At 37.6% G+C, this 12,527-nt stretch overlaps 1 protein-coding gene across 1 annotated transcript in view; it reads left to right on the top strand.

Moving 5' to 3' along the window:
* Positions 1-12,527, top strand: part of Akap6 (A kinase (PRKA) anchor protein 6) — a 465,374-nt gene that overhangs the window by 321,948 nt on the left and 130,899 nt on the right. The gene's annotated exons all lie outside the window — the stretch shown is intronic.

The following is a 12,527-nucleotide window of genomic DNA, read 5'->3' as shown; positions in this document are numbered from 1 at the left end:
GTTTAAGAATACAGTGAAATAGTTCACAGTCACAATTTTGTTTAGAAAATAAGAAAAGAGCTTTAGAAATTTTGAATATACATATCTTGTGTTGACCTATCAGTTTATTTTCGATACATGCTAGATATGTAATTGATTCATCTTACTTGACTCAGGAGACTTTTTATTCACCAGAGAACATCATAGCTATAAAAGAGAAAAGGTTAAATCTCAGAGCACAAACAATAAGCTGTTCTGAGACGTTCATGTGCATTAAGTTTTCCAAATGTCTAAATAGTCTCTGGTGTACATGCAAAAAATGAACAAACACATTTTCAAGTTTTTTTCAAAAGCCCTGGGGATGGAACAGTACCAAGTACTTCCGACCCCAGATTCCATGGACTCAACCTGAGTATGTACTGTGGCCTCCACAATCATAAATCTGCCCTGGGAATTGCTTAGTTAACAACAAGCATTGTGTGGTGAAAAGGGAGTAGGTGAACTTGCCTGATATCCTTTGTTTATATTCCTTGGGGTGCTGAAGGCTTTGCATTGTGCAGAAATTTAAGGGTACACTGGAGAAAAGCCAGCTATTTAATAACTAAGGACACAAAAACATATACTCCTTTTCATTTTCTGTTTACATACAGAAAAGTATTGTTTGAGAAATGCACGTGGGTGAGGTTATCTGGGGTATCTTGCCCCTAAGACTTTGCTCTCATAGCCAAAACCTTCATTCTAGAAACTTAAGGTCATGTTCTTCTGAAACTATCTGTTACAATGATACATAAACTTCATTAATGGCTCCTTTTGCTACATAGAATGAGTATTGTTTTCAATAATAAATGTGGGAATAGTGTAGGCTTTCTAGAGTCCCAGGTTCTCATAGAGATATCCAGTATTCTAAAAAGAAAATTAATCTTGTAGTAAAGTTCATCTATTTTATTTCTTCCCAGTGTCTATATACCTGCTAAGAAGATTATACTATTGTAGTCAAAAGTATGTAAGATTATTCAGGGAAGGCTTGACTGCTACTTAAAATGCTGATTTTAAATTTCTAAATATTTTATATGATAAAGTATTTATTTAAAAATAAATTTATAGCTCCTCTAGCTTAATAATATGTTGATCAAGGTTTATACCCAACTGTGAATTGCATGGTTAACAGTCCTATATAGATATGGTGGGAAGATTTCCCTGAATGCCTGTAAGGCTGTCAGAGCTCTAGTCACACTGTGTGTGGACCCTTAGTATAGACTCTGCCATAACAAAGGGAATCAGGGCTCTTACGGGACCTATGGTATGTGAGTCTCTGTAAGAGATTTCAGTGCTTTTTACTTAGGTAAAAACATATCAATTGTTTTGTTTCTCTTATCTAATAAATATTCATTGAGGGCTATACTATGTGTATAGCATGAAACTCTGATCATCATTTGTCAACATTTTATAAACTTAACTATCTCTTTTCCAGACCCTTTTTCAAGAGGTTGTCTGAATTTAGTTTTCAAATGCATTTCAAAATATAGTTTAAATCATTTTGTAGCACTCTACTTGTTGACAAACTTAATGTAAGTTAACAACTATGTTTTTAGTTCAGTATATAAATTAGGAAATTGAGAGGCAAATGGCTGAATGTCTCACTTACCTGAAGAAGAAGCTTTTAGGAAGAGCTAAGTCCAAATCAGAGTTCCGGGTCAAGAATACAGGACTTCTAGTATGACAGTGTATATTTGTAATCTCAGACTTAAGAGATTGGAACAAGAGTATAATGAGTCCAGGCCTGCTGGGGTTACATGGAGAGTTCTTGGCTAAGAAAATAAAATGAACGGGCTGGGAAGGTGGCTCAGTGGTAGAGAGCTTGACTTGCATGCCTGAGGCCCTGGGTTCAATTCCTCAGCACCACATAAGCAAAAAGAAAAAAGCCGGAAGTGGCGCTGTGGCTCAAGTGGTAGAGTGCTAGCCTTGAGCTGAAGAGCTGAGGGACAGTGCCCAGACCCACAGTTCAGGCCCCACGACCGGACCCCCCCCAAAAAAGAAAAGAAAATGAACAAAAAATACAATACTGATTCTAAAAAGTCATAGATTGCCCTCTCTCTGAGGATTCCAACGTATCCATCATAAAGTGTACACTAAATCCTGTTTTTTAATATTTTGCAGTATATTAAAAGTAAATTAGCATATATTCCTAGTATGGAAATATTAGTCTTAAGGAGATTTCACAAAACTACCAAGAAAGCAAGGTGCTAATGGTTTACACCTACAAATCGAGCTACACAGGTGGCAGGGATCTGAAGATCAGGGTTTCAAGGCCAGTCTGGGCAGCAAAATCATGAGAGTATTATCTGCAATTAGCCATAAAAATTGTGAAAGTGGAGCTCGTTCTCAAATGGTAGAGTGTCAGATTTGAGTGAAAAAGCCAAGCAAGAGCTCCAGGTTTTGAGTTCAAGCCTCAGTACTGGTACAAGGAAAGGGATGTACAAAGCCACCAGGAAATTCAGGCAAAACACTGTACAGCAAGTTTTAAACAAAGCTAAGCTGGGTGTAGTGGCACAGACCTGAAGCTAGCCATTCAGGAGGTGGGTCAGGAGAATCATCTGAGCCCAGGAGTAGCCTGGGCAATACAATGTCGTGTATTGAAAAAATAGAACAACAGCAATAACACCTCAAGCAAAAATTAACTCACCCGTCAATTTGAGAAACATTTTAAAGTAACTTTTTTATGTCAGACTTTGTATGAACAAGGTACAAATAAAATATCTCTATCATTGAGAAGTTCACAGTTTGATAAGAGAAGCTAGATCTGTGAACAAAATGGGGGGAAAAAAGAACTTGAAGTACTGAATTAGAAATCTATGTGGGTTAGGGGCAAGCTCACTGAAGACAGAGCTCAATTCAGGTCAGAAAAACAATAGAAAGAGAGTCCTGGAGATTTGTTGGTGGTGGTGGTCATGTGTCATGGGGCTTAAACTCAGGCCTTGGGTGCTGTTCCTGAGCTTTTTTGCTTAAGACTAGTGCTCTACCACTTTGAGCTTCAATGCCACTTCTAGTTTTCTGCTGGTTAATTGGAGATAAGAGCTTCACAGACTCTCCTGTCCAGGATAGCTTTGAACCACAGTTCTCAGATCTCAGCCATCTGAGTAGCTGAGATTTACAGGCGTGAGCCACTGGTGCTGGGCTTTGGATATGCCTTTTGAAAGACGGTTACAACAGGGAAAGAACTTTCCATTTTAATTAAAAAATTGCTTATTATTGTTAGGGGGAGTTTTGTAAATCATTCTTTAAGTAGTTGTACAAAGGGAGTTGCCATTTAGCAAAGCAATTTATGAATAAAATATATATTAATTTCACCCTTTCGTATTCTCACCCATTCCTCCCCTATCCACCCTTCCCTCACTCTTGCTAATTTTGTAGGATATACAAAATTACAAAAAAATTCTTAAAATTTTTATGTGTTTTTTATTGTAAAAATACTGTACAGAGGTGTTAGTTACATGAGTAAGGTAATGAGTACATTTCCTATCAAGCATTGTTACATCCTCCTCTGTTCTTCCCATACCATCCCTTCCTTGCCACCTCTCCAACTCCTCCCTCCCTGCCCCCCCACAAAAGTTGTAAAGTTTATTTTCTACATAGTGTCTTGTACATCTCATTGTTACAATGGGTCAACCTGTATCCTTATTTCAGCATTTTGTTATTTCCCTTCCCCTCCCCAAATTAGAAAAATGTATATACATGATTCAGGGCACCAACATCAAATACAGTGAAAACAGAGGTTATACTGTGGGAGAAAAACATACAAGAGAAACAAAAAAAATCCCATACTACATTTTAAATACATTAAAAACAATAGAGGGCTGGGAAGGTGGCTCAGTGGTAGAGTGCTTGCCTTGCATGCATGAGGCCCTGGGTTCAATTCCTCAGCACCACTTAAGCAAAAAAGAAGAAAGCCGGAAGTGGCACTGTGGCTCCAGTGGTAGAGTGCTAGCCTTGAGTTGAAGAGCTGAGGGACAGTGCCCAGGCCCAGGCCCAGGCCCCATGACCAGACCCCCCCCTAAAAAAAAACAATAGAAAGAAAAAAACACTTGTGTCCCTATCTTGGGATTCATTTCACTTAACATCATCTTATATGGTCATATGTATGGAGATTTTGAACTTTTCAGCTTGACCTAGACTTATACTAGTTATTGCAAATAAGGAAAGCATGGGACCTATGTTTCTTTGGCCCTGGCATACTTCAATTAATATAATTTTTTCCAAGTCTTTCCATTTCCTAAAAAATGGGCAATGTCATTGTTTCTGATGGAGGCATAGAATTCCATTATATAAATATACTACATTTTCTTGATCCATTCATCTACTGAGGGGCATCTGGGTTGGTTCCATATCTTAGCTATGGTAAATAATACTGCAATAAACATAGTTGTGCTGGTAGCTTTAGTGTGGTCTTGTTTGAGATCATTTGGGTAAATGCCCAAAAGTGGGATTGCTGGGTCATAGGGGAGCTCTATGTGGAGTCTTTTGAGCAATCTCCATACAGCTTTCCAAAAGTGGTTGAACAAATTTACACTCCCACTAACAATGCCACATCCCCTCCAGCATCTGCTGTTATTAGAGTTCTTGATTATAGCATTCTAAGGAGGGTGAGGTGGAATCTCAATGTTGTTTTGATTTGCATTTCTTTTATGGCTAGAGAAGTTGAGCATTTCTTCATGTCTATTGGCCATTCTTATTTCCTCTTTGGAGAAGTTTGTCTTTAAGTCTTTAGCCCACTTATTTATCAGGCAGTTGTTTCTTTGAGGATTTGTTGTTGGGGGATTTAGTTTTTGCGTTCTAAGTATATTTTAGATATGAGACCCTTGTCTGTTGTATGGTTAGTGAAGGTCTTCTCCCAACCCATGGGCTTTCTATTGATCTTGCTAGCTATGTCCTTTGCCATGCAGAAGCTCCAGAGCTTCATGCAATACCATTTGTCCAACCTTTCTTTGATTTGTTGTGTTTCTGGGTCTCTATTAAGAAAATTTCGGCCTGTGCCAAGGAGACCTAGGATTTCTCCTATTCCATCCTGTAATGTTTTCAGAGTGTCTGCTTTGACTCTGAGGTCTTTGATCCATTTGGAGTTGATTCTGGTGCAAGGTGATATGTAAGGATTTAACTTTAGTTTTATACAAGTGATTAGCCAATTTTTCCAGCACCATTTACTGAAGAGGCTGTCTTTCTTCCATTCTATTTTTTTAGCTACCTTATCAAAAATTAGATGGCTATAGGTCTGTAGGTTCATTTCTGGGTTTTCAATTCTATTCCATTAGTCCTGATGTCTGTTCTTGTGCCAGTACCAAGCTATTTTGATTACTATGGCTTTGTAGTAGAGTTTGAAATTAGTATTGCTATTCCTCCAGTACTATTCTTTCTGTTAAGGATCGTTTTTGCTATTCGGGGTCTTTTATTGTTCCATATGAATTTTTGCATTGCCTCTTCTATTTCCTTGAAGAATGAGGTCGGAATACTGGTAAGTATCGCATTGAATTTGTAGATAGCTTTGGGAAGTATTGCCATTTCATGATGATTCTTCCAACCCAGGACCATAGGAGGATTTTCCACTTTCTAAGTTCTGCTTTGATTTCCTTTTTCATGTTTTTAAAGTTTTCATCATAGAGGTTAATTTGGTTAAATCTTAGGTATTTTATTTTTTGTGGGACTATTATGAATGGAGTTGCTTTCCTAATTTCAGCCACACTTTTCTCATTGTTGGCATACAGAAAAGCCATTAATTTTTGAGGGTTATTTTATAACCTGCTACTTTGCCAAAGTTTTGAATCAGCTTCAATAATTTGGGAGTGGAGTCTTTAAATTTAAATTTGGGAGTGGGATTCTTTAAATACAAGATCATGTCATCTGCAAAGAGGGAGAGTTTTACTTCATCTTTCCCTATTTGGATCCCCTTTATGTTTGCACCTTGTCTTATTGCTGTAGCTAGGCATTCTACTACTAGATTGAAGAGAAGTGGAGAGAGTAGATATCCTTGTCTCATTCCAGAGTTAAGAGGAAATGGCTTTAGTTTTTCACCATTAAGTATAATGCTGGCTGTAGGTTTGTCATATACAGCTTATATTCTCTTGAGGAATGTTCTCTGGTTTCCTAATTTTTTCAGAGCCTTCATCATGAAGGGGTGTTGGATCTTGTCGAATGCTTTTTCTGCATCTATTGAGATAACCATGTGGTTCTTATCCTTGCTCCTGTTGATGTGATGAATTATATTAATTGATTTGTGTATATTGAACCAGCACTACACCTCTGAAATGAATCCTGTTTGATCGTGGTGTATGATTTTTTGGATGAATTGTTGAAGTCGATTGGCCAAAATTTTGTTGAGAAGTTTTGCATCAATGTTCATCAAAGAGATGGGTCTATAGTTCTCTTTCTTTGATGAGTCCCTGCCTGGTTTGGGGATGAAGGTTATGATGGCTTCATAGAAAGAGTTTGGTAGTGAACTTTCCCTTTCAATTTCATTGAAGAGTTGGAGGAGTATTGATGTGAGTTCTCTTTATAGGCCTTTGTAGAATTCCACTGTAAATCCATCTGGTCCTGGGCTTTTCTTAGATGGGAGTTCTCTTATTGCTGTTTCTATTTCAATGTTTGATATGGGCCTGTTAAGTTGGTTGAACTCATCTTGGTTTAGTTTCAGCATGTTGATATTTGCTAGGAAATCTTCCATTTCTTCCAGTTTCTCAAACTTATTAGCATAAAGAGTTAAGAAGTATTCCCTTATAATATTCTGAATCTTGGTTGTTTCTGTGGTGATGTTTCCATTCTCATCTCTGAGTTTATTTGTGTTTGTCTTCTTCTTTTTTTAATAAGATTTGCTAAGGGTCTGTCAATTTTGTTAATTTTTTCAAAAGACCAACTCTGATTTGTTGATTTTTTTCTATGTTTTTTATTCTAATTCCTTTAATTCTGATTTAATTTTAATTATCTCCATCTACTGGCTTGGGGTTTAGCTTATTTCTCTTTTTCAAGGAGGTTCAGATGTCTCATTAAATTGTTGGTTTCAGATCTGTCCAATTTGTTGATGTAGGAACTCAGATCTTATAAACTTGCCCCTGAGTACTGCCTTTGCTGTGTCCCAGACAAGCTGGTAATTTGTGTATTCATTTTTGTTGAATATCATGAACATTTGAATTTCGTTTCTAATCTCTTCTATGACCCACTGGTGATTCAACAGCCTCCATGTTTAACAGGACTTTCTTTGGTGGCTTTTGGTGTTGAGTGCTACTTTTATTCCCTTGTGATCTGAGAGAATGCAAGGTATAACTTCAATGTTTCTGAATTTGGAAAAGTTTGCTTTGTGACCTAAAATGTGGTCTATTTTGGAAAATATTCTGTGTGCTGCCGAGAAGAACGCATATTCTGATGCTGCTGGGTGAAATATTCAGTAGATATCTGTTAAATCTAGTTGATCTATACAGTTGTTTAGATCTGTGGTTTCTCTGTTGAGTTTTTGCCGAGTTGATTTATCTACTGGGGATAGTGGTATGTTAAAGTCCCCCACAATTAATGTCTTTGGATCTATGTGAGATTTGAGAGAAAGTAGTGTTTCCTGGATGAATTTGGATGCTCCATTGTTTGGCAAATAGATATTTAGAATTGTAATATCCTCCTGAAGGAGAGATTCCCTCAATTAGTATGTAGCGACCTTCTTTATCTCTTCTCACAAATTTTAATTTGAAGTCTATTTTATCTGATATCGGATTGCAACTCCTGCCTGTTTATGGGAGCCATTTGCTTGGTAGATTTTATTCCAGCCTTTCACTTTCAGAATATGTTGTTTTTATGGGCAAGGTGTGACTCTTGAAGGCAACAGATAGAAGGCTTTTCCTTTTTAATCCAACTAGACAGTCGATGTCACTTAATTGGAAAGATAAGTCCATTAATGTTGAGAGTTAGGACTGAGAGGTGTTTGCCATGTTTTCCACCTTCTTGGGGGCTGTGACAGCTGGGTTCTTCCTATGGTTCTTGGATTCTCAGTTTGGGTGTGGTTTGTTTTCCTTTATTGTGGTCTTGTTGGTTTTCTATGTGTAGGACATCTTCAAGTATCTTTTGAAGGTCTGGTTTGGTGGAGATATATTGTTTCAGTTGTTCTTTGCTATGGAAGGTCTTTATTTGGCCTTCGGTTATGAAGGAGAGTTTAGCTTGGTACAGTATTCTTGGTTGACAGTTGTTTGTCTTTAGGGTGTGGTATAAATCATTTCAGGCTCTTTTTGCTTTAATTGTCTGCTGAGAAATCTGAGGTGATTCTAATTGGTTTCCCTTTATAGGTGATTGATCTTTTCTCTTTGACAGCTTTAAGGATTATTTCCTTGATCTGAATTGATTCTGTGCAGATTATAATGTGACATGGGATGCCCTGTTCTGGTCTGGTCTATTTGGGGTTCTAAAAGCTTCTTGTATCTAAATAGGCCTATTTTTTTTTGCATGTTTGGAAAGTTCTCTGCTAGGATCCTGTTAAATTTCCTAGACCGTTAACTTCTGTCTCTAGGTGCTCCTCTACACTCATTGTCCTCAGATTAGGCCTGATGGTGTCTTCCAAATGTTCAATAGATCTATTATATTTCTTGGATTTGTCTTGGGTAGTTGTATGTTCTTTCTCTATAATATCTAGGCTGTCTTCAATCCCTGAGATCTGATCTTCTGCATGGTCTAACCTACTGTCAAGACTTTCTACTTTGTTTTTTATTTCCTTTCCTTCGGATTGGTCAGCTTTGATGGCTTCAAATTTCTTGTTTTAGATCTTGTATGTACTTCTTTACTTCCTTAATTTGGTGTTCAGTGTTTATTCTCAAATCACTTAGTTGATTAGTTATAGTTTCTTTCTTTCCTTCTGATGACCTCCATTCAGCACTCCCTTTGTGGTCTCCCTGGATTCCTTCAGATGTCTGTTTATGGATTCCATGAATGCCTCTGTTGACCTTTTTCTATTCTCATCGCACTCAAACAATTCCTGTATTACTTTTTGATTAACTCCCTCATGCTCAGGCAATTCCTGTCTTTCTCATTGACTGTTATCAGCCTGCTCATGCAATTCCTGTCTTTCTCTTTGACTGTTCTCTGCCTGCTCATGCAATTTCTGTCTTTCTCTTTGACTGTTCTCAGCCTGCTCATGCAATTCCTGTCTTTCTCTTTGACTGTTCTCAACCTTTTCATGCATTTTCTGTATTAATCTTTGAGTAGCTTCCTCATGCTCACAAGATTCCTGTAGTAAGTTTTGGTTAGCCTCAACATGCTTGTGAAATTCCTGTATTAATCTTTGGTTTGCCTTGTGTTGCTTTCTATCATGCTCACATTGAGTCCTTTGCAGGTTTTCAATCTTTTCATTCACCATGCTTATCAGTAGTGTTTGTAGAGGTCTTTGGGAACTCTCCTCTGGATTATTCATTAACTGTTCTGTCACCTGATTATCATGAGTAGGAGTTGAGATACCTGGGCTTGCCATTTTTCTTGTGTTTTTCCATCATGTTCTGCCCATTTGGTATGAAAGTAACACCAATTTTGTGCTAGAATACTATATTGAGGAAAGCATCAACCAGAGTCCAGTAGTTGCACAATCAAAATGGCTTCAGATACAATCTAGTTCAACACATACAATCTGTTCAACATCAAACAACTATGGATTAATGGGCTAAGAATACCAAAGAGGGATTTGACCAATGAGAAATTATTAGGTTTAAGGAGAATTGTGAGGAAAAATAGGATTAGAGGGATGTGGAGAGGTATAAGGAAAGTGAATTTAATCAAGTCCTAATCACAGAGAGGGAAATGGATTGGACATAATGATAGGAGAGAGATAAGAAACAAGAACAAAAAGGAAAAATAAAAAGTTAAATTTAAAAAATGAAACACTTAAAAATTATATAAGTATAAAGAAATGATATTGAGAGAAGAAAAGGATAGGATGAGAGGAGGGGAAAGATAAAAAGGAAAAATGAAAAAATAAAAAATAAAAATTCTTAAAATTGGAATGCTTGAAAGTTATGTAAGTATAAAAATACTACTATTAAAGAAGGTAAGCCTAAAAGCGTGTGAATTGAGTAATAATTTTTTGGATAAGGTCTAATAATCAACAATGGTATATATCTGGGGATGAGCAGAACAGCAATTAAGTCATGCAAAAAAGAAAGAAAGATAAAAGAAAAAATAAAGAAAAAGAATAAAAAGCACCAAAAGATCAAAGAGATTTTTTAAAAAGCACATACACATACCTACACTCCTAAAATAAAACTATGAAAGAAAAAAATAGAAAACAATTTTAAAAAATAGTAATGAATAGGTAGAAAAAGAGTTCTTTGTTTTTATTATTTTTATTATTTTTTGGGGGGGCAGGGGGAGATCTTGTATCTCCCCTGTGTCTGTAACCAGTCTCTTGGTGGAGTCTCTGGTCTGCTTGTGGTGTTTGGTTTTCCTGTGGCTGGATTGGTTTCTTAAGTCAGTTTGTTTGAGCTGGCAGACAACTGCCTTACCCAGGACTTTGTGATCCTCCTTCCAGGCTAGTTCAGTGAGAGGGAGATCTGCTTTGAGTATCACAAAAAGGGGGATGGCTGTTTCCTCTAGTTTGGAGTTGCTGTGATGAGGCTAGGTTCTGGGTAGGGTTGAGGCCTATCAGCAAGCAGTAGCTTTTTCCTGAGGGGCTAGCTCCTGAGACACTCACAGAGCCCAGCCTGGAGCCCTTCTCAGAGTTTATGTTTACTGAGTTTCCATTTTTCTCTAGGCTGCAGTGAGAAGGGGCAGCTTCTGGCTCTGTTTATCCAGTGAAGAGTCACTCCTCGGTGGGCAAAGCTGCTCTGCCTGGGGCCAGGAGGTGACTTTCCCTTGGGTGGAGCTGAGTCTGGCTGGTCAGGTCAAGTCAGGTTCCAGTGACCTGCTAATGGCTCTACTTGTTTTCTTCCAAGGCCTGGGTTGGAGCTAGCTGCTTGGCCTGGTCTTTGTCAGTTTCAAAGATGGAATCTTCTCTGGTGGTGGGGGAGGAGCTGCCTTCCCACAGTGGTGGTTCCATGAGAAGGAGTGAGGATGTCACTTCTACTCACGCCAGATTCTTGGTTCCTGGACCATCCCTGGTCTGTGATCAGCAGGATGAAGATTTCTGCTCCTTGTCAATTCTTGGACTTTCTCTGTTGGTATGGCGGCCGCAGCTGCCATAGCCACGGTAGCTGCAGCTACTGGCAAGTGCTCAGATCTGTCTCCTTGACCAAGCTGCCTAGATTTTCCCTCTCTGGCCAAACTCTCTGTACTGTGATGGCACACTTGGTGTGATGCTCTAGGCTAGGATTGTTCACTGAACACTAACACTTGTTTCTATGTGAGAGTTTGTTTAGTCTCCAGCTTCTCCTCCGCCATCTTCCTCTGGTTTCTCCTCCTTTTCATTTATTAATGGCAAAGTCGGGCTTCTTTTCCTCATGAGGAAGTTGCTCATGAATTTTCATTCAAAATAGTAAATTAGTGTCCACAGTTTAAAATGTTTAGTGGAAAAGGATTCTATATGCAACTGTGCATATTGGATTCCATGTCTGGAAGGCTAAATTTTATTCTTTAATGATATTATGATTGGACTAGGTGCAACTGGTAAGTCTCCTTTTTGTGATTACATGCCACATGATGTAGAGGATGATGGGAAATTCAGGCCTATTGTTAGTCTTTTACTTCAATAAAATATTTAAACTATATTTTTGAAGATTTTTTTCCTACTTCCTTTAGTGCCTTTTTGTGAAAACCAGAGGCAAACTTCCCTGCTCAAATAATGTGAACAGTAAATACTTAGTGAATATTTGAGGAAGGAATCAATATGCTAAAGAGGCTAGGAAAATTGGATCATTTAATAGAAATCCCAGAATAGGCAAGGTGGTATTTCAGGAGTCAGTCTGATGATTTTAGATGTGTTAGTGTAAAATTTAACCATTAAGTATACAAAAGACATGTTATATATATATTATATATATATGTGTGCATGTATAAAACTATTCAGCCTACAATAGAAAAGCTAGGAGGGCTTTTTGGTGTTACCTGTTCTTTAAAAAACAATCCATTTTGGTGATTTCTTAATTTGGTTGTCTGTTTTAATCAAAATTCCTTTGTGGGTCAAGCTGAAACCTCATATATTCATACACACCTCCTATTGATTTCACTTGGGTGAAACTTTATCGTTTAAGCAAAGTTTAGTTGAAATGTTGAGTTAATGATGCTCACTTTAAATACCAAAGGCTGAATGCATTTATGTATTAAACACTTAGCTAGTGAAATATAACTCCCATCAGGTATTAGAGGAAGAGTTTACTTCTTAAACTATTCTGACCTCACAAATAATATATTGTCATATAGTCTGCAGAAAAATGGTGCTAAATAAGCTTGATCGGATTTTATGTCTTTGATGAAATGCTCTGGAATTTAAAAAAATGAACAGAGTAGAATGGGGGACAAGATGCTAGGAAATGTTTTTGACAGTCATTCACAGTAGTTAAACACAAACTTTGAAATAAACACAAAAAAATAAGCTGGGTGCTGGT

The sequence above is a fragment of the Dipodomys ordii genome, unplaced genomic scaffold (assembly GCF_000151885.1).
Source record: "Dipodomys ordii isolate 6190 unplaced genomic scaffold, Dord_2.0 Scaffold168, whole genome shotgun sequence".
Lineage (NCBI taxonomy): Eukaryota > Metazoa > Chordata > Mammalia > Rodentia > Heteromyidae > Dipodomys > Dipodomys ordii.
The sequence above is the reverse complement of the archived record's forward strand: the minus strand, read 5'-3'. Positions and strand labels throughout refer to the sequence as shown.